Source organism: Netta rufina, assembly GCF_964035555.1.
Source record: "Netta rufina genome assembly, chromosome: 1".
Lineage (NCBI taxonomy): Eukaryota > Metazoa > Chordata > Aves > Anseriformes > Anatidae > Netta > Netta rufina.
The window spans coordinates 126,299,873-126,322,641 of record NC_140123.1 but is presented as its reverse complement, the minus strand read 5'-3'; the positions used below and the strand labels follow the sequence as shown (position 1 = coordinate 126,322,641).

Here is a 22,769-nt window from a genome sequence, read left to right as displayed (position 1 = left end):
AAACAACCCCATGCAAATGATACAGGCTTGGGGCAGAGTGGCTGGAAAGCTGTGCAGAGGATCTGGGGGGTGTTGGTTGATGCTCATCTGAACATGAGCCGTCAGTGTGCCCAGGTGGCCAAGAAGGTCAACAGCATCCTAGCTTGTATCAGGAATAGTGCAGCCAGCAGGACCAGGGAGGTGATCGTCCCTCTCTACTCTGCTCTGGTGAGGCCACACAGGATCACACAGGATCACAGAATTTTAGGTGTTGGAAGGGACCTCAGGAGATCATCAGGTCCAACCCCCCTGCCAAAGCAGATCTTGAGTACTGTGTTCACTTTTGGGCCCCTCAGTACAAGGAGGACATTGGGGCCTTGGAGCATGTCCAGAGAAGTGCTATGAAGCTGGTGAAGAGCCTATAACACAAGTCCTGTGAGGAGCAACTGAGGGAACTGGGATTGTTCAGTCTGGAGAAGAGGAGGCTCAGGGGAGACCTTAGTGCTCTCTACACCTACCTGAAAGGAAGTTGTGGGAAGCTGGGGACTGGCCTCTTTTCACAGGTAACTAGTGATAGGAGAAGAAGGAACGGCCTCAAGTTGTGCCAGGGGAGGTTTAGGTTAGAAATTAGGAGACATTTCTTCTCAGAAAGAGCAGTCAGGCATTGGAATGGGTTGCCCAGGGAGATGGTGGAGTCACCGTCCCTGGGGGTGTTCAAGGAAAGGCTGGACTTGATGCTTAGGGACATGGTTTAGTGGGTGACATTGGTAGTAGGGTGATGGTTGGACCAGATGATCTTGGAGGTCATTTCTAACCTTAATAATTCTATGATTCTATGATTCCTACCTCCAAGGCTCCCTTTCTTGGAAACTCACCAGAAGAAACCAAATAGTGTATCAGGCTAAAAGCCAGCTGCAATTTTGCTGAAAACAATGGAAAGTTGTGAGAATTAAAGTTGTGTTTTTGCAGTGGAAAATTCCACTAACCCTACATATTCAGAAGTGCAGGCATAACAGTGGCGTAACAGTGGGGAGTATGTTAAGCAGATCAAGGGACAGTGGAAGATGGCTAAGAAAAACAAGACAAGCGGTTGTGGAATCAGCAAAAAGAAAATACCACGGGCTCCTCCAGCCAAGAGAGAAGAAGAAAAAAGGGGAAAAGGAGATATTAAAGGTTGGTTGTGTATATATGGTATAGTAACAAGCATCGAGTAGGTTGTGAACCTCTTGTACAAAGCCAATGAGGAAACAGGAGGAACCAAGCGTCAGCTAATAGGGGATATAAGTTTAAGATACACTTCTGCTGTGTGTTCCTGCTTGCAGGACTCCCGCCATTGCAATTGTGAATAAAAATGCTACTTCACTGAGATCTTTGCCTGTGTTATTTATTGGCTGTGGATTGTTTCTCAGAATATAAACACCAAAAAGCAGCACATGTTAAAAATGAACTAGCCTAATTTTGAAAAGGAAAGTCTAACCTGAACTCTAACCAACCAAAAATAAATGAGGATATCAGTGCCTTATGAGTGTAATTTCTTTCGGGGCAGAAATATTAGAAAACACCACCTAAACCTGTAAGAACTTGCTGTAAAATCAAAGGGCAAGGCAGCAAAAGCTGATCCCACTGATCACTGTATAGCCGCAACACTAGGGCGTTAGATGATTAAGTGACAAAATGGGGATCTAAATGTCCATGGTGCAAAGCAGCTCAGTATTTTTCTTTCATCGATGTCTCCTTTCTTTTCTAACCCCATATGCTTCCATTTACCAGCCTTCATTTTTGCAGCTACAACTGCTTGTGGAGTCATGTCAAACTCAATTACTGAACTGATTCCACTTAGAGATAGCCTTCTGAGATAAGATAAAATAAACTATGGGTCTCAGCAACACAGAACTAGGCAAGATAGGAGCCCCTCCCTTCAACTTCACTTCAAAGCAAAAAGAAACATTTCAGGTAAGATGAGTTCATTTGAATTCTTTCATTTATCTGTGATGAGGGGGTGGGAACTTCTTAAGTGGACATTGTCAATAAAGAAAACATGTAAGTCGACTTAGAGACAGAGGTAGGGATTGAATTAAATCTCTTTCTACTTCTGTATCTAGACCCAATGATCAAATTTGTTCCTTGAGTATTACATACCTGCTTTAGCCTTTGGCAAATGGTTTCCCATTGACTTTTTCTTCTCTATTATTCAGCTCATCTTTCATTGGTTCTTGGACGAGATAAAGGAGGTGAAGAACTTGAGTAGTGACAGCAAAGAATAAGAACTGATTCAGACAGAGGAGAATGCCCTCAAACTTGTGTGAAAGATATAGTAGAGGCAAAGGAACATGTCCAGTGCTGCTAAGGAGTAATGCTGCTTCATCAGTCCTGCATCACCAGTCTGCAGCAATACCAATGGCAGCATCAATACCAAGATAACCAGGCTGATCACGTACCACCCCATTTCCCTCACTTCTCAGCACTATGGTAAGCACATTTGCTCATCAATATTGCCAAAGCCCAGGTGCTGGGTTGCCAGGAAGTAGTGAATGAAACCCATTGTGGAACAGGGAAGCTTAACCACATTTGAAATACTGCATGTCAAATCAAGCAGGTGCAAGTCCTCAGTGGGACTTTAGACTGGGATTGCTGCTGGATGGCAAACTCCCTGATCCTCAGGAATATCTCCACAATTGTCTTCTTCCTCTGAGGGCTGAGAGATTGACTTGTGTTTTTCTAGTTGAATTCCAAGTCTAGATTATGGTTATAGTATTGTGCAGTGATTATTCAGAATTTGACCTGTTATGCAGAGGGTCCAGGTGACTAACAATTCTAGATGAATAAAAACTGCAGATAATAATAAAACCATGCTAATTATTAAGATTTCTGTGTACAAATAACCTGCATTATTTATTAAACAAACAAACAACAAGCTATGCTGATTGTTAGTATTTTTATGCAGTAATAAAGCTCTAATTATAACCACAACCCTGTGGTGAGTCCTCATTCTACCAAGGATCCCTAAAAAAAACAGCCTGTCCCTGTAGTGTTGTATGACAGACATTTTGCCTGCATTTCCATAAAGTAATCAAGACTCTAGATCCATGATTCAAGCCAGTTTGGGCCACTGAAATGAGTCACAAAGTACTGGTGCTCATTCTGAGGAAAACAAACAGTGCCTCATCACATCCTTCAAATGGGCAATATAGCAATAATGAGGGAAGAACCTGCTCTGAATATAGCAGTGCTAGAGGGTAGAGATGGATCATCTCTTTCTGCGAAAGACAAGACAGATTTTTATTTTTGTCCTCCCTAATTTCCCGAAGTATTCAGTACTGTTGCCATGCCAAAGGGGATATACCCTGTGAATCATGCTGGAAAGCTGTATATCCATTTCTAGATGCCTCAAATACAGCTACTCAAAGCTGCTTTCAAAAGCTGTGTGCAACCTTCAGATTCCTTGGTCAGATGTCATAGATTCAAGCATACTGCTGATGAAGTGCAATTCTTTCTGTTCCTCATTGTGTGCAAAAGGTGTGAACACAACTAGAGAGCCCCAATGTTAGATTTGTTCACATTGGAAAGACAGCTAGTTGAAAATGAAACAAAAGTATAAAGAGATTATTTTTCCTAAATTTACTAGCATATCAAGAAGAGATCTGCAGCCTAGTGCAGTATCCTTGGTAGAATGTGATTCTGCAGTATCAGTCTCCCCAGTTGCCAGTTTCGGTGATCCTCAAGTTCATTCAAAGTTCCAAAATAGCATCATTTTTTTACCTTCATTCCATGACAGAGTTTTGAATGATGACTTGTTCTCACCTATTCCTTTTTCACTCTAACTAGAACTATAGATATCCAGTACCTTTGAGTATAAAGCTGCTTGTGCTAGCTGTCTCTGCTAAAGCAAACAAATGAACAAAACAACAACAACAAAGAGCAAACAAAACCAAACTCAGACTTGTCCTCCCTTGCCAGTATTGGCTTCTTGTATTGCTCATTTTTGAGGAAGTGGTTCTTTATCTCCAAGGTACACCCTTATTTAAGCCTGAGTTATTTAAAGATTGAGCACAATTCTGGAATGAAGATCCTTCAGTTCTCAGGTACATTGGGAGTTACTGCATTAGAGCTACAGCATAAAGGAGATGGAGCTTTTCTGGAGCCTAGAAATACAGAGCCAAATCAAATTCCCTTCACGGCTCTCTATCACATGCTGCATTGCAAGACAGATATCCTTCATTGCTTGCTGTAAGGCAAACGCATAGAAACATTTGTGTACATTTGTACACAAATAAATGAAGAACAGAACACTGCTGCACATGTCTCTCTCCTGGATACAGAAGCAAACATGGTAGTTGTATTGTTGGCAATATGATGACCAGGACGCTCAGGGACTGCTGCATCAAGAAGTGTGTAAGAATATGCAAAGGACAGAATGAAAAGTATGAGAGAATATATCAAAGTGAACAGACCCTTGAATTGAGAAACATGACAACAATAGTGCCATCAGGGAAGAAAATGAGAGTACACAAGGCATTTAGGAATGTGAAACAGCTTTCTTCTGTGGTAATACTTATAGACGAGCTTAGAGTTGCTCTACACTTTTGGTTGATAGTTGGCTGAATATGAGCCAGCAGTGTGCTCAGGTGGCCAAGAAGGCCAACGGCATCCTGGCTTGTATAAGAAGCAGTGTGGCCAGCAGGTCTAGGGAAGTGATTGTCCCCCTGTACTCAGCTCTGGTGAGGCCGCACCTCGAGTACTGTGTTCAGTTTTGGGCCCCTCGCTACAAGAAGGACATCGAGGTGCTCAAGCGGGTCCAGAGAAGGGCGACGAAGCTGGCGAGGGGTCTGGAGAACAAGTCCTACGAGGAGCGGCTGAGGGAGCTGGGCTTGTTCAGCCTGGAGAAAAGGAGGCTCAGGGGCAACCTTATCGCTCTCCACATGTACCTTAAAGGAGGCTGTAGCGAGGTGGGGGTTGGTCTATTCTTCCACGTGCCTGGTGACAGGATGAGGGGGAATGGGCTAAAGTTGCGCCAGGGGAGTTTTAGGTTGGATGTTAGGAAGAACTTCTTTACTGAAAGGGTTGTTAGGCATTGGAACAGGCTGCCCAGGGAAGTGGTGGAGTCACCATCCGTGGAGGTCTTTAAAAGACGTTTAGATCACAGAATCACACAGAATCAGAGCTTAGGGATATGGTTTAGTGGGGACTGTTAGTGTTAGGTCAGAGGTTGGACTCGATGATCTTGAGGTCTCTTCCAACCTAGAAATTCTGTGATTCTGTGATACACACACTACAAAATATAGTACCCCTCAACAGCTTATCCTCTGTGCTGGAAGTCGCAGCAATACTGCCTGACACAGGCTTGGAGCAGCTAACAGCTGAACTGTTCACAGCTTAGCATGGTTACTACCCCTGCCCTGCAGAGCGCAGTAGATGCTCAACTGCAGGCCCCGCAGGACAGCAGAGGCAGCTGAGGGAGGGAGATGGAAGGTGCTCCCCGCAGCCTTCGGTTGCAGTCCCCTAAGTCTGTGAGGGTCCAGAAGCCCCTGGCACCCATTTTGGGGATGCCCCAGGGGTCCCGTGGCGGACACCTCGGGCCACGGGTGAGCAGGTTCCAGGCAGAGCTCCCCAAAAGGGGACGCGGTGCGGGATGGCCGCAGCCCCGCTCCGAATTCAGCCGGGTCGGCTCCGGATGCGCGGCGCTGCTGGGGCGAGCCCCGCTGGGGGCCGGGGCCGGTGCTGGTGCTGCTCCCTCCCCTCGGCGGGGCTGGAGCCGGCCCCTGGGCAGCGCCCCCAGCTCCTCCCCGCTCTGTAGGGCCGGTCCCAGCCCCTCCTCCCGTTTCCGCTGGCAGGAGCTGGAGCCGTGTCCTGCCGTGCCTCTGCAGCTCCCTTAGGACTCGGCCCTATCCGGCCCGGCCCGGCCCAGCCCAGCGCGGTCCGGGGACGTGCGGGTGAGCCCCGGCGGCGCGGGGTGCAGGGAGCCCGAGGGAAAAGTTGCGGGCGCTTCCCGGCCTCGGGGAGGGGAAGCAGCGGGGCGGAGGGGGAGAAGCCGGTGGCGGGGGGTGCTGCGTGGTGCCGGAGTTGCGGCCTGGCGGGTAGAGGCGCTGGGGAGCGGCAGGGACCCCGCGGGAGGGTGAGGGTGGGTGGCAGGGGCAGGGAGATGGGAGCTGAAAGCAGCGACACCGTCCCACCGCCCGGCGCCTGTGTGATTTCTTCTGCGGAAGCTGGAAAGTTAATGGAGAGGGACAAGGCGAGCCCAGTGGCTCCTGTGTACGCGCTCCTGATCCGAGCCAGGGAACTTGTAGTGCCCATCTTCCAGCGGAGCAGATGCCTTCAGCCAGAGAGTGCTCCCTGCCACCAGGGGAAATACGCCTACGGCAGTGCTGCCCTGGACGAGGAGGGGAGCCTGCCTTCCTTCTCCCCTTGTACAGCCCCTAGGGCTGCAGCACGATGTGAAGATGCCGACCCGAGCTGAGCCTTGGGTGGGTGGGAGCGGGGAGAAGTCCCCGCAGGAGGCAGAGCAGAGGTGAGATTGCCCCAGAGGTGAGGTAGCGCCGGAGGGAAGCCCCAGGGCAGTTCAGGGAGAAAGCGGTGGCTGCTGGAGGAGCTGACAGCTCTCAGAAGCTGCCACTGAGGTGCTTCCTGCCTCCCCCCTTTGTACGCAGAACTTGGCTCTGGGCTTTGTCTTTTCCTGTTCAAGCTTTTGGAAACTTTTCTGGATGAATCTTTGGGTGTTTACCTGTCACCCTGCTTCTGGTGTGGGGTGGGAGCTCCGTGACCTCTGCCTCTCTTGAAAAGGCCTTCAGATCAGGAGATTTCAGATGGGCAGGGAGGAGGACCTGTGGTGTGGAGATGCTGTGTTGGGGAAAAACTAGAGTGCAAGGGTAAATAAAGCTGTATTTCCTTACTTAGTGCTACTATCAAGTCTTGTTCTGCTTTTACACTGTATAGTTTTTATGGTTTGAACAACAGGGCTGGGAATGTGAACATCCGAATTTCTTGCCTGACTGCACTGAACTTATTTTAAGACTTTTGGTGGGTCACTTGGGATTTGACTGGAAAAAGTTAGGTATTCTCCAGAAGAACCATGGAAGTCAAATTGTGCAGCTTGTTTTTGCTGTAATTCCCAGATGGACTTAAACTTTACCTTCACCATGTAGATGCAAACATTTGGCATATTACTGTAGCCAGTTCTACTATTTTTAGTAGCAGGTGCTACAGGTAGTTTTAAAGGATAATAATTACTGAAGAAATGAATTAATATGACTTATATCAGCATAGAATATGAGCCAAACTTAGAACTTAAAATATTTAAAATGATTTCAAAAGATAATTTATCAATGTGGTATGTGTGTGGCTGATAACATCAAGGAAATCACTTTTTATGCTCCTATGCCATTCGTTTCCATTTTACATTTTACTGAGCTTCTGAAATGAAAACTGATGAAGCTAATATAGCTTCTGCCTCCAGATCTTTTCCTTTCCTTCTTTATTTTTAGACCTGTGCTGTTCATGTTGCAAATCCTGCAGACAAGGCCTTTTTTCTAAAAAAAAGGGGCTGGAGAACTTGTTGCAAATTTGGTTTGGGGCACCTGTATTTTCTTTAAAACTGAATAATTCTAATTAATAAAATTGCATGAGAAGACTTTGGGGTCAGAATATAACTAAGGTGGCATCACTTGCATTATTCAGACAAAGCTCAGAGGTGCAAGCAATCCTATTAATATTTCTTGAGGAGGGTGGAGGGTTAATTGTGAATGTCAGTGTTATCTTAGATACCATGATTATTTCACCAGAAAATATCAATTAGAGATGCATATTTCCAGTCCATGGTACTTAGTGAGACAGACGTTGGGGATGGGATGGCAGACACTGCCAAGCAAGAGTCTAGATTACCAGGCATGACTGTGGTAATGAGGTAGGTCCAAGGTCAACTTGGGAAGTGAATTTGCAGGTCAGGTTAAGGCTAATTGATGGTAACCAGGGTCAGACACAGTCCAGTTATCATGGGTCAGGTCCATAGTGATGCAGCAGGTCTGAGGTCAAGATAGGAAGTCAGTCTGTGTGTCAGTGTGGCTCAAGTGAGTGGCCAGACAAAGGCACAGCTGTGACAAAGCTGGATACAGACACACCTCAGGCTGGGACTGAAGACCCAGGGCTGAGCTGAAATGGATCCTATAGGCCGTTTGGCATAGCGGTTGTGGAGGCACTAGGTAAGGCTGATTAAGGTATTTAAAGGCCTTTCATGTGCTCAGGGCCCTAATACAGTATGAGGGCCTGAGACTGAGAAATAGGCTTGTTCAGCCTTGAGAAGAGAAGGCTTTGATGAGACCTAATAGTATCCTTCTAGTACTTAAGAGAGAGTATTTAACAAGAAGACTGAACTACACTCTTCTCAGTGGTGCATGATGGTATGATGAGAGACAACAAACACGTTGAAACAAGTCGTACAAGCCAGATATAACAAAAAACTTTTCCAGTGTGAAGACAGTCAAGTGTTAGAACAAGTTATGCAATGTCTGTCCTCACAGGCTCTTAAGACCTGAGCGGATAAAGCCCTGTTCTGACTTATAGCTGACCATGTGCTGAGCATCATTTGGACTAGATGGCCTCCTCAGGTTTGCTCCAACATGAGTTTCTGATTTTAATATTAAGCAGCTGTTAGGTCTGGGAAGGAAGGTAGTATTTGTATGTGAAACTATGGCAATATTTGTAAGTACCAAAGATAAAGAATCATAGAATGCTTTGGGTTGGAAAGGACATTAAAGATCATCTAAATTGACACCCGCCCCCCATGCCACACCTCCCACCAGACCAGGTTGCTCAAAGCCTTATCCAACCTGGTCTTGGACACTTCCAGGGATGGGACATCCACAGCTTCTCTTGGCAACCTGTTCCAGTGCCTCATCACCCTCACAGTAAAGAATTTCTTCCTTAGATCTAATCAAAATCTATCTGCTTTTAATTCAAAGCCTTGTCTTCAAAGCCTTGATGTTCTATCAAAATACTCCCTGATAAAATCCCTTTCCTGCCTTCTTGTAGGCCCCCTTTAGGTATTGGAAGGCTGCTATAAGGTCTTCCCAGAGCCTTTTCTCCACATTGAACAACTCCAGCTCCCTCAGCCTGTCTTCACAGGAGAGGTATTGCAGCCCTTTGATCATCCTCATGTCCCTCCTCTGGACTCACTCTAATAGATCCACATCCTTCTTGTGCTGGGGTCCCCAGAGCTGAATGCATTACTCCACGTAGGGTCTCCTGAGAGCAGACTAGAGGGGGAGATTCACCTTCCTCAACCTGCTGGCCATACTTCTTTTGATGCAGCTCAGGATACAGTTGGCTTCCTGGGCTGCAAGCATACGTTGCTGGCTCATGTTGAGCTTGTCGTCAACCAACACCCCCCAGTCCTTCTTATCAGTGCTGCTTTCAATCCATTCTCCTCCCAGCCTGTTTTTGTGCTTTGGATAGCCCTGACCTCGGTGCAGGACCTTGCAGTTGGTCTTGTTGAATCTCATGAGGTTGCTACAGGCCCACCCCTCAAGCCTGTCCAGGTCCCTCTGGTTGATATCCATTCTCTCCAGCATGTAGACCACACCATGCAGCTTGGTGTCATCTGCAGACTTCTCAAATATGACAAACAGTGATCCTTGAATATTAACCAGATTTCTGAGTCCGTCTTCCCTCCAGGGCTTTGTCCCATGGTACTCTACCAAGCAGATCACTGAAGAGACCAAAGTCTGCTCTCCCAAAGTCCAGGGTAGCAAGTTTGCTGTACTCCCTCCTTGCTGCTCTCATGATCCTAAACCACACCATTTCTCGGTCACTGCAGCCAAGGCTGCCCTTGAGTTTCACATTCCTCACCAGCCCCTCCTTGTTGGTAAGAATGAGGTCCAGAATAGCCACTCTCCTCATTGGCTTCTCCATGAGGAGAAACAGTAAAAGGTTTTAGGATGATGATATGTTGCTAAGAAACTTAATAAGGGAATTTAAAAAAGTTAAACATTTTCCTCACTATGCTGAAGGCTTATGCTGGAAAGGTGTATGTGTAATGGGGTTAAAGAATCTTTCTTTTTGAAAATTCGCTTTCCTTTGGTGATTCCCAATGTACAAAATGGCTTCTTAGCTTGCCATCACTTAAAGATACCTTTGGGAGATGGTTAAGTCCTGTTCTTTCAGAGTTCATGTAGGAAGTGTGATGACAGTACATCATGCTGCCAAGATTGGGAAAAGACAGTGTATGATCAGGGAGAATTTTTTGTCTGAGGGCTGCCTTCTTTGACTCTAGAAAATGGAATAAATATGTCAGGATCAGGAGAGAACTTTCCCGTTAGTGGTGTGGTTGTTACAGATATTAGGGCAGAATCAGTCCTGGCAGGGCCAGCTTCTTGATACCCAGAGAATGTGAGTGCATCAGAGATGGGTCTTTGCCATTTCCACTCTGTGTAGCGGTGCAATTGTGATAAAGTAGGGAAGTGCCGATGGACTGCCTTGTCTTTCCTTACCATAATGCATGCTAGAATTTCATTGTGAATACAAATACTCACTGGGAAGTTGTAAAATTCTCTGCACTTTTGCTCATGTGTAACAAGATGCTCTATTGGAGATGAAAGAACTGTCACTCATCCATTCTGTCCTACCTCTCCATCTCTCCAAGTTTCTTAAAACTGTCTTTCAGAAACTGTTTCTGCTGCTTTTTGTAGTCTATCTCAGGTGAATCTTTCAGTGCTGGATATAAATGCTATGTTTCCTGGGGAAAAAAAACCAAAAAAAACAAAAAACAAAAAAAAAACCACAAAAATCATCACCTCATTTGCATGGCTTACTTTCTGTGATTCAATAACATGCTTTCTGTCCTGTGTTTGTAATGAGGCAGGAGACTGTTCTCTGTTAAATAAGTTAGATGCTTTCCTCACTGCACAGGTGTTTGTGAGAAAGTCATGATGTATTTCTTGAGAAGTTGTCTATTAGTTATCTATTGCTACATTTGAAGGCATTGTTCTTAAACTGGCTTTTAACCCCTTTCTCACTCTTCCATCTCAGCCTGCTTTCAAAAACACTTCCTCTTCATGCTCTATTAAACTGCTTCTTCCATTATTCCAAGCTCTTCCAGTCCTTGCTGTCCAAAATAAACCTTGAGGGATAGAGTTGGCAGCATAGGGCATGGTCATCGGGCAGACGCTGACTGCAAAGTTAACCAGGATGCATCTGACCTCTATGCTTCATACAGAAGAAAGGATAGTTAGGAAATACGGCATCCCCAGGAGGCAAAGAACTGCATTTTCATGGCTGTTAAACTGCCTGTTGAGGAGGGGTAAAAAATCCTATTGTTGAAGAGCTTTTAAGACTGAGAATATAAAACAGGTAAGCATATTCTAGGGATAGCTCCAAGGAATCACAGAATCAGAGAATCACAGAATTTCTAGGTTGGAAGAGACCTCAAGATCATCGAGTCCAACCTCTGACCTAACACTAACAGTCCCCACTAAACCATATCCCTAAGCTCTACATCTAAACGTCTTTTAAAGACTTCCAGGGATGGTGACTCCACCACTTCCCTGGGCAGCCTGTTCCAATGCCTCACAACCCTTTCGGTAAAGAAGTTCTTCCTAACATCCAACCTAAAACTACCCTGGCGCAACTTAAGGAGATGAGGCAGACTAAATTGTAAGCATATGCTCCAATAAATACTTAAATGGACAAAGGTATTCATTGAGCGTAGTGTTTCTTTGCAGTGATATGAATATTATTTTGTATTAACACTGAAGTGATAACATAATTTTAAAAGATTTGAAGTTTGAATCATAGAATATCCCGAGTTGGAAGGGACCCATAAGGATCATCGAGTCCAACTTTTGGCACCACACAGGTCTACCCAAAAATTCAGACCATATGACTAAGAGCACAGCCCAAATGCTTCTTACACTCCGACAGTCTTGGTGCCGTGACTATGTCCCTGGGGAGCCTGTTTCAGTGCACGACAACCCTCTCAGTGAAGAACATCTTCATAATATCCAGCCTGAACCTCCCCTACAGCAGCTTGACACCATTCCTGTGGGTCCTATCACTGGTCACTAAAGAGAATAGATCAGCGCCTGCCCCTTCACTCCCCATTGTGAGGAAGCTGTAGGCTGCGATGAGGTCCCCCCTCAGCCTCCTCTTTTCCAGGCTGAACAGGCCTAGTGACCTCAGCTGCTCCCCATATGTCTTCCCCTCTAGGCCCTTCACCATCTTTGTAGCCCTAAGTTTGCATTGATCTTTATTTCAAAATGTACAACAGGAAAGTTTTTAAGTTCTTTTGAAGGTTTTTCCTTTTGCTGCCAGAGTTCTCCATTACAATACAAACGCCGTTGTGCTACTCTAATGCCTGATATTTCTGAAGGTGGAAGTGACTAATAGCTGGAGCGTTTATTTCCATGATCCCTGTTGTAAAAAAAGGAAGCACATCACACTAACTAGTGAAAAGCTGATTGTATTTCTGAGGCCAAGTTACTGCGTGTCTCTAGAATCAGCTGTGAACTGAGCTTTAGTTTTTATACTGGTGTTAAAATTGAATTGTCTTTGCCGTGGACAGTCTTTACTGATTTGTGATTGCTTGGACTGTTCCGTATATTCTCATGAAAAGGATATGATGGCTTCCGTGAACCTCATGCAGTCATAGGACCTTGAGAGTGGTGTTATCCTTATGTGGTGTGTCTGAGGAGAAGACAGAACTAGACTGGAGAAGAAACCCAAGGGGTACTAAGTAAGAAGTCAGTAGGCTAAGGGAGAGGATGTCTGCAGCTGTCCATGGGGAGGAAGGACTGAAAAGGAAGGATGAGTTGGTGCTGAAAAGAGAGGAACGGAAGAAAAGCTGAAATACCACACCCAGCGGGTTTGAAAGGGCTTTAGAGCTTGTAACTCTGTGCTAGAAAGCTGCTGATCGACTCAAATCATAGAAAGTGTAGGTCTTTGTGGACCTTGTGGTGTCATTCAGGTTCACTCCTAATTAAAGTCATTTGAACTGAAGGACTGAGGGAGGAAGTGCTTGAAACTGAAGGAATCCTGAATTTAGGAGACTGGTGGGAAGGATTTGGTAAAAATAATGTGACAAAGCTAGGTAAGTATTTTCTGATTGGTAGACTCTTCATAGAATCACAGAATGGTTGAGGCTAGGAGGGACCTCTGGAGATCATCTAGTCCAGCCCCCTTGCTTAAGCAGGATCACATAGAGCACATTGCACGGGATTACGAGCAGGTGAATTTTGAATATCTTCAGAGAAGGAGACTCCACAACATCTCTGGGCAACCTGTTCCAGTGCTCTGTCACACCCACAGTAAAAAATATATTTTACTAGATATTGCCTCATATTCAGATGCAGGCTGTCCCTTCATCCAGGTCATAAACGAGTAAGTTGAATAGTACTGGACCCAGTACTGACCCCTGGGGGACGCTGCTAGCCACAGGCCTCCAACTAGACTCCATGGCACTGATCACAACCCTCTGAGCTCTGCCATCCAGCCAGTTCTCAATCTCACTGTTCACTCCTCTATCCCATGCTTCCTGAGCTTACCTGTGAGGATGTTGTGGGAGACAGTGTCAGAAGCCTTGCTGAACTCAAGGTTGACAACATCCATTGCTCTCCCCCCATCTACCCAACCAGTCATTCCATCACAGAAGGCTATCAGATTGGTTAAGCTTGATTTTGCCTTGGTGAATCCATGCTGGCTAAGTCTGATAACCTTCGTCTCCTCCATGTGCTTGGAGATGACCTCCAGAATGAGTTGTTCCATCACCTTTCTAGAGGTGGAGGTGAGGCTGACTGGCCTACAGTTTCCTGGGATCTCCTTCTTGACATTTTTGAAGACTGGAGTGACGCTTGTCTTTCTTCCAGTCCTCAGGCACCTCTCCTGTTCTCCATGACCTTTCAAAGATGACATAGAGTGTCCTAGCAGTAATGTCCTCCACCTCTCTCAGCACTCATGGTGCATCCCATCTGGGCCCATGGATTTGTGGGTTTCAAATTTGCCTAAATGATCTCTAACCTGATCCTCCTTGACCAAGGGAAAGGTTTCCTTTCTCCAGGTTTTCTCTCTTTCCTCTAGGGTCTGGGATTCATGAGGGCTGGTCTTAGCAGTGAAGACTGAAGCAAAGAAGGCATTCGGTAACTCTTCCTTCTCTGTATCCTTTGTCACAAGGGCACCTACCCCATTCAGCAGTGGACACACATTTTCCCTAGTCTTCCTTTTGCTACTGATGAGTTTGAAGAAGCCCTTCATGTTGTCCTTGATATACCTTCCTAGATTTAAATCAAATTGGGCAGTAGCCTTCCTTATTGCATCCCTGCATGTTCTGATGACATTCCTATATTCCTCCCATGTGACCTGTCCCTTTTTCCACATTCCATATACTTCCTTCTTCTGTTTGAGTTTTGCCAGGAACTGCTTGCTCGTCCATGCAGGTCTCCTGCCCCCTTTGCTTTTATCTGTTTTCAGGGATTGTACTGCTCTGTATAACTTCTACATAATCATCATGAATTTCTAAATGAATATATCTACAGAGGGACAAAGACTGAGGGACAGCCTTGTATACTCTACTATTACTAATCCAAGTTCCTAGTCTTTTGCAATTTGGTAGTGAATGGGGCTTATGGCAGTATGATGATGAGCAGTGTTTTCTATGGCGATAGCAGCTGTACTCAGAATGCATGTTGAGCATAGGCAAGGAGACTTTCTGTTTGGGTTTTCTCATTACTATAGGTTTAATAATGCACAAATGTTTCTGAAAGCTTGTTTTCTTTTCTCTATGTCTATTGTTTTTTTTAATCCATTTTTTTATCCAGTTGCAGTTCAGTGGGAGGTGGTTCTTCACACAGTGTTCAGCTTTGTTTTGAATCATACTATGATTTCTCAGATGTGTACTTATCCCCAAATCAGCTTTGGATTGCATGTTAAGAATCCAGCCTTATGTGAATGAAGGTTGTTGCCTTGCTTTGTTTGAAGAAAGTGCATCTGAGATTATGAAGGATCAAAGGCAACATCCTAAGAATGTATAGCATAGTTTCCTCATTAATTTGAGGATAGTATACAGACTATTGTTTATATATATTTATACACACATGGGGAAAATACTGTCACTGAAATGGAATAATGGCACTGATAAAAGAAAAGACCTGTACTAATAAGCTGTCCAGAGCTTGTCTTCTTGTAAAGTAAAACTAAATGGTTGGCTTAAATGCCTGTAAAAGAAATTTTCCAAATATAAATAGCTTAAAGTGATTCTCTTTCTTACAGCAGAATACTTGGTATTCTGTGCAGAGCTGCTGTACAAAGTTTTGGCAGGTAATGGTGTCTCTGAGTGCTAAAAAGTCTCTTGCTGATCTGTTTCCCAGCAGTGCAGAATGTGACAGAACAGGTGACAATCCTGCATTTCATAGCACTTGTGATGCTTGATAGCAACAGAGGCAGCTAGAGGGAGCATATAAATTGCATAGATACCTATTGCCTAGCTATTTGGTATTGTAAAAGATGAAAGGCAAAGGGGAAGAATTGCAGCTCTGGAAAAATTTGCCACTTATTCCCCTCAGAACCACTTGAGTTGAAAGAAAGGCTGGATCTTATACTGTGAAGCTCTTCCTGTTTTAGATGGGTAACGGGGAAGGAAAAGGACAGTATTTAGAATCATAGAATCGTAGAATATCCTGAGTTTCAAGGGATCCATAAGGGTCATCAAGTCCAACTCCTGGCTCCACACAGGTCTACCCAAAAATTCTGAGCATATGGCTAAGTACGCAGTCCAGACGCATCTTAAACTCCGACAGGCAAGTGACTACGTCCCTGGGGAGCCTGTTCCAGTATGTGACAACCCTCTCAGAATTTAGGTGAATGTGGTCATAGATTAGGATAAGAAAGACATGGTAAAAATAATTGCTAGGACCAGTGTTCCACAGAGATGTGAAAGAGAGGAAGAGACTTCATTGTGAATAGGAGTTGTTTGGGAGAATTTTCTTATTCCAAATATAGAAGGCAAAGTGAAAAGGACTCTGAAGGAGAAGGGATCTTCTGAGGAGAACCAGGAGGAGGAAATAAGAACAGATTCTTAAGTTTCCCCACCAACGGCACTTCATCTGTGTGGCTTTCAGTTTTCCACGTTCCTTATTGTTCCACCCTTTCTTGATGGGATGGTCACCACAGAATATCTCCTGAGAGTTCTTATAGAAATTGTCCCCTTTTAAGTCTTTATTTTTTCTTTAAAAAAAATAATATCTCAGGACATTGTTTTTTTTAAGGCAGTAAGTTTTCCCTTATCACCTTCACTAGCTTCTTTCACTTTCTTGCTCTTAGGCTTTCCTTTTCTTACTCTACTAGTTGCCAGGTATCTCCAGGCAATATTTATTATGCCTTGCTTTCTCTTTTGTAAGCAAAAGTCCTATTACAGCCTCATTGTAACATGGTTCTCCCAGCTAGTTTCCTAGTTTTCTCTATGTAGTTTTCGTCTCCACTTCTTCGTGTTCTTTTATTCATCAATTCCTCTTTGAAGAGCTGAAGAAGTTCATTCTGCGTAAGAAATATGTATTCCGTTTTGGTGTGTGTAATCTGTTTGTTCCTCCCTCTTATTTTTACATTAAACCATACCAGGGGAAACAAAACTAGTTCAAGTCATTTAGATATCCAGATGTTTTTTCTAAACTGCTTTTTTTAAGAACTTCAACTAAAGGGAAATGTTGCTACATGCGGGAATCTTCACCTTTCTTCCTGCTTTAGTAAATAGTATTTCTTTCCTCTGTTTTATAGATTTTTCTTCAGGCACTTGTCCTCTTTGGAGTTGCTAAGATATCCCTCTCCTTGACTCTTAAGATGCACTGACTGGTTAAATTCTTTGATCCATGTTTCTCTGAAGTCAGTAGAAGATAGCTGTCAGGCTTTCTGCTTGAATTACTACACAGCCCTGTTACTGTTTCAAAGATCTTCAAGTGGTTAGTAATGTAGCCTTTATTCCAATTAATTAAAGGAACTCATCCAGTGCTTCAGGTACAAAATATTGCTACAGCGAACTTGAAACTGCCAGTGACAGCCAAAGTTGGTACTTACCTAATGGCAATAGTCCAAGGCATTCATTAAAAAAGCAAACAGACTTTGCTTGCCTGTGGGACATGATTTGAGGAACTGAAAGGCACATACGCTTTATTTCAGAGGACTGAGTGTTGTGATATAGCAATGGTTATGAGGAAATAAATACCTACCAATCAGTGAGCTTTCTAGAAGAGGAAGTTCTGTGTTTTCTTTTGTGGTTTGCTAACCCTCAAGTTTTAGGACATGAGGGTTAGTTATGCAGCCCTGTCTCTTGGCCTCCTGCTGGGAACAATGGGTTGTACAGGTTGCCTGGCTGTTGAGTAGAGTTCCCCACATGTATATGCAACCAGATGAAAGATGCAAGTTTTTGAGGGACCCAGAGTTTATCCATTCCTTTCATCATCATTTGTTGTAATAACCTGTACCTACGTGAGTCCTGTAGTAACTATTGGAGGGCATGAATGAACTTTTCTGTTGCATGTGCCTGTGAATTGTCTTCTCACCAGTTCTGCTTTGTCAGAAGATTCATGTTTCTTTGTGTTTGTTACCAACATTTATTTTGATCCACACCAAGAGCTCTTTCCTCTAATATTTTTATTGGAAAAATTTTATTTTTCTTTCTTAATTTTACTGTAGAGACCTGGCTTACATCAAACCAAGCAGTGTACCTCTGATGTGGCTAGGACTGCTACCTGGCGCTGGATTACATGGCTCAAAGGACTCCCTTCAGACCATCTCTGACTTTGCTGCAGATCATGCTGCATTCATAGCAGGCTTGATTCAGTAGTGAATAAAGTTCATCCTTTAAGATGTAGATGATAGTCTACTACTGCATGTGGCATGAGTTTGACTAATCAGCTAATGTCTATGTAGTGGAACTGTGGGAATTGTGGATTATTTCATTCTTTTTAAAATTAATTTTGATTTTTGCTAAGCCAGATTTGAATTCAACAGGATTAATTCAGTTGCTAAAGTCTATTTTGTCTCTAGAGAATTAACTGCATGTGCTTGACATACAATCATAATGTTGGGGTGAGTTTTATTTTCATATAGTATTACTTTACTTTATGGAAGGTATGTATAACTGATGTGTATGATAAGAGGTGCCCATGTGCTAGAGAAGCTATAGTAAATAGACTGTGTGAACTGTGAAATCAACAAGACATTGGGTGCAGTGGTTAATGTGAGATAAATTAATTCTTAAACTTGAATGTACAAATATATGAAGGTGAAGGCAACTAATCATGCCCATGTTCACTATTCTGAAAAGGGCAGTAGTCAGTTTTGAAAACACTATTCACAAAATCAGATTTTTTTTTTTACTTTCAAAAATGCCTTATATTAGAAATCTAAAAACATTTAGAAATCAACTATTTTCTTATAGATATGCTTGAATACTTTTTGTGACATCTAGTCTTTGGAAATAATACTTCAGAATCATACATGATAAAGTAATGCAGGTTGAGGGAAAACATTCATTTAAAAACAACAGCAGCTATGTTACAATGGAAAAGTTTCTGTTGACCAGGTTTTACGGAGATTTATAAATAATCAGTCTGTACTTCTTGTATGCAGTTGCAATAATTTTTATGAGGTTTTAAACATTGGAGACGGTACTGTTCTGTAACTTCTCTTCATGTTACTAATGGAAGTTCTGGACTCAGGCTGGCCAGTTTGCTATTTCTGCAGCACTCTTCTACCATTGTTGTGGTGCTGTTACAGCCATGATAGTACCAGTATGAATTGTAGAAAGCGAGGTACTTTGTGTTGTTTGTTTTTTTGTGTAATTTTTCATTACAGCAGTGGTCTATCGTACTACAAGCAGAGATGGGACCAGTCAGAAAGTGGGACTAGTACGGGAAACCTCAGCAGAAGTCTTGTTTAATCAGTTCTTGCTGTTGTAAACATGTATGTCATCGGGTGTCTTGGTGGTGATAAGGGACCTAACTACAAAGGGGACCAGTAGTTCTGATTTAACTTGGCACACAAGGGTTTGCTTTTTCCCTTAATTTCTGCTTTCCCTTTGGTTTCTGTGAGTTTTCTTAATATTTTTCTATTGCCAATATTTAAATTAATTCCTGGATGAAATTAGTGTGTTATAATCTAGATACCAATGTTTAGACTTACTCCTTTTGTTCAGAAGCAGATGGGATTTGATGTAAAGTTGTTTTGTTTGTTTGTTTTCTGTTTTTTCCTCAAGTCTTTTCTGTCCTCTTGAGGAAATTATGTTTGTGATATGAAGTGAGTCCACAAGGCAACAAGATTCACTTTGGTTTTCTTCATCTCTCCAGGTTTGCTTGGGGACCTTTCCATTGGCATACATCCAATTGCCTCAAGTAAGAAAGATCTCTGGTGATGGATACTCAGAATCAGACAAAGCAATCTTTAGTGAAGTTTAAGTTAATATTGAAGGGACATACGTTGGGCCAACATTAAGCCCTTATGAAACCTTGTTGTAACCTGTTCTTGCCACAAATTCTGAGTGAATTCAGAGTAAAGTGATTGCTGGTGCAGTTGCCTCCGAGTACTACTTTAGATACCAAATCAAGTGTAGCGGAGGAGGTCAGTAATTCTACTAATTATCTGCAAACATTGTTTTTTCATAACTTTTCTTACCTGTTTCTGCCATTTGGAGGGAAAGGAAGCAGGGAAGATGCTGGATTGCTACTGATACAAAGTCTATGGTCCACTGTCATTAATCCATATAAGCTTTGTCCTTTTGTACAAGTGTACATTTATAAACAGACTTGGAAAAATAATCTTATCTTTAAAGGACCTACTGTTACCCTTATGTTAGCTGTCCTATGGCAGCTGTAGGATGAGCTGCAGAGCTATTGCTTTGTGTTTTTGTACTTTCTTCTTCAGGGATTTAGCCTTGGCTAACAAGTGAGTGGACAATGTAGTACTGCCTGCCTTTCATTGCATTTCTGACATAGTGAGCTCAGTGAAAGGAAGGCAGGCAGACAGACACTTTCTTTGTCAAATGGTCATGGGATCCGCCGAAGGCTCCAAGGAGTGCAGACCTAGCAATGGGACCAGCAGAAAGATAATACTTCGCTTATACACTTGGCCTGCTATGAACTGTTGCATACCTTTGTGCTGCTCCACAGCTTCCCACAAAATGCAGTTCTTGCCCAATATGGGTCTGTACCACAGGGGTCCGTTCTTAAGGAATGGACTGCTTCAGCATGGGTCACCCAGGGAACAGCAGCTCCCCCCAGACCCCCTGCTCCTGCGTGGGCTCCTTTCCACGGGCTGCAGCTCCAGCCCGGGGCCTGCTCCTGCGGGGGCTCTCCATGAGCTGCAGCCTCCTCCAGGCCACATCCACCTGCTCCACCGGGGGCTCCTCCACCCATGGGGGGGGCTGCAGCGTGGAGATCTGCTCCATGTGGGACCCATGGGCTGCAGGGGGACAGCCTGCTCCACCATGGCCCTCTCCATGAGTTGCAGGGAAGCTTCTGCTCTGGTGCCTGGAGCAAGTCCTCCTGCTCCTCATTGACTTTAGTGTCTGCATTTTTTTTTTGCCTTTATTCAGTGTGCTGTCCCACAGGCACAAGCAGTGTCTCTCACTGACTTGGCTCTAGCCAGTGGTGGGTCCCTTTGGAGCCAGATGGAACTGGCTCTTATCTAACAAGGGGCAGCTTCTGGACTCTTTTCACAGAGGCCACCCTGACAGCCCACCTGCTACCTAACCCATGCCACGTAAACCCAGTATAGACGCTTGTATAAAACTTGTGAAGACAACTGTAGGCAAAGAACATGTGTTGTACCTTTTGGGATGAGTGATTGGAGATTATGGTCTGTGAAGGAAAAACATCTCCTTCCTGCAAATGGAAAATGCAGATAATATGTTAGGTGAGGCTAAGAAAAAGAAGTGCTGAAGCTTTCCTTACTCTTGTGTAAATCATCATTACAGGTGATACCACACAATGGCTAGTGTTGTTTTTTGAGGATATTGCACAGATGCATTGACCTTGGAAAACTGTTTATATAAGGGAGAACTAAGAAGGATAATCTGTGGGATTTTTCTGTATCAAAGCAATAGTTCTGTTTAACTGCATGGAAAATCTCACTTGTGGGTTCTGTAAGTTTTTGAGAAAAAATAATTAGTGTATTAATGAAGTGCACAACTAGTTTAAAATATGTACTTGTATTGGGCAGAAATAGCTTCAGGATCTTTCTGTTGCAAGACAAAGAGCTAAGCGATGATTGGGCAGTGTTAGATGTTGATATAGGTAACATCTGTGTTTGTAGTAGATAAGAGAATATTACAGTACATCAGATAAAGAACCTATGAAACTTTATGCTATAGCATTTAAGCCATTTGTAAAAAGCATTGATTTAGGCATAAAATATATTTCCTGTAAGACTACTGTGTGTTTACACCTTGTAATGATTCTTTGGTTTACTTTTTGTATGTGTGTCATGCTCTGAATGGTGTTCTGTTAATTCCCTTGTAGGGCTCTACTCTTGGGTGGTGGAGCACACCAGTGAAAACCTAGCTGGGGAAGACTGAAATGCTTGATTCTTGGCTCACGAGTTTGCATTTTGTTTCTCCTTGTGCCACTTGACATGATTGCAGTTTTGTGATCTTTTTTTTTGGCCCTGTTTCCACCCCTTTAAATTTTGATATTATGGAAATTAATGTACCATTAACTATTTTGCTTAAACTAGTTTATATTATGAAAATAAGAATTCCCATGGCCGCCTTAACTCTGACCCGAGAAAAGAAAGCACACCAAGTGAGTGTCCTAAGTTACACAATTATGTAGCAGCGGGCACTAGGATATATATTACATGTGGCAAATATTTCCATTGCAAATCTGTTCCAAGTCCGTAACAGTGTCAAAATGCTAATTATGCTAAATGATTGTATTACACTGGTAAATCAGTATAGACTTGATTCCCAGGATGCTAATCTGTGAGTCATATCATCAAGGAGTGCAAAAGAATGCACACTCATCAAGAGAAAGAGAAGACAGATAAAGTTATTGAAACATTTTTCTTGCGTGCACAGGAATATGTAGTTTTCTACCCTTTCCATTATGTTACTGAAATTATTTTCTCTGCATATTGAATATTTAGTATCCCTTGTCTAAAGCAGGCCTTTAAATTACATCAATTTCATTATTTTGATAATCAGTGTTAGCTGTGTAAGCTACAGAATTTCAAATACTCCCTTACTGTAATTCAAAGATTTTATTTTCAAAGATGTCCATTTCTGTTAAGAAGATAGGATTTTGTCAGAATGGGAAATGTGATTTTTACTTTTTATGAAAGATGCTTATATTTATACATATTAAAAAGTTGAATTTTTAGTAAGTGATCAATAAAGTTATTGATAACATAATTTAATTTCTTACTAGTGTGTGGTGTTAACATTGAATGAAATGCTTCTCATTTGAAATTAAATGCAGTGTATAGCAAAAGCTGTGGTAGGGAACTGTTCAATAAAGAAGTCAGACTCAGGTTGGTTTTTTTATTACAAAGAAGCTACCAAGTCTGGTGTGTTCCAAAGACTACCGCCCCTTCCTACTTTTTCAAGTAGGATCAAGTGATGCTGTAATAAGGAAACTCCGAAATATCAAAGGATTTTATGCCATATATTATGTCAAAAAGGAGGGGGAGCACAAGTAGTGTTCTCCTCTGTCCTCCCAGTTGGTGACTGGGACCCAGGAAGAAAGAGACGAATGCGCTGAGTGAATGATTGGCTGCAAGGCTGGTTTCGTGCCAAAGGTTTTGGGTTCTGTGACCTTGGATGCACT

General features: G+C 43.3%; 1 protein-coding gene across 1 annotated transcript in view; it reads left to right on the top strand.

Moving 5' to 3' along the window:
- Positions 1-5,881: 5,881 nt before the first annotated feature.
- Positions 5,882-22,769, top strand: part of TSPAN9 (tetraspanin 9) — a 171,795-nt gene continuing 154,907 nt past the window's right edge. The window contains exon 1 of the mRNA XM_084294415.1: positions 5,882-5,909. The gene's annotated coding sequence lies outside the window, so the exon portion shown is untranslated. The remainder of the gene's footprint in view (positions 5,910-22,769) is intronic.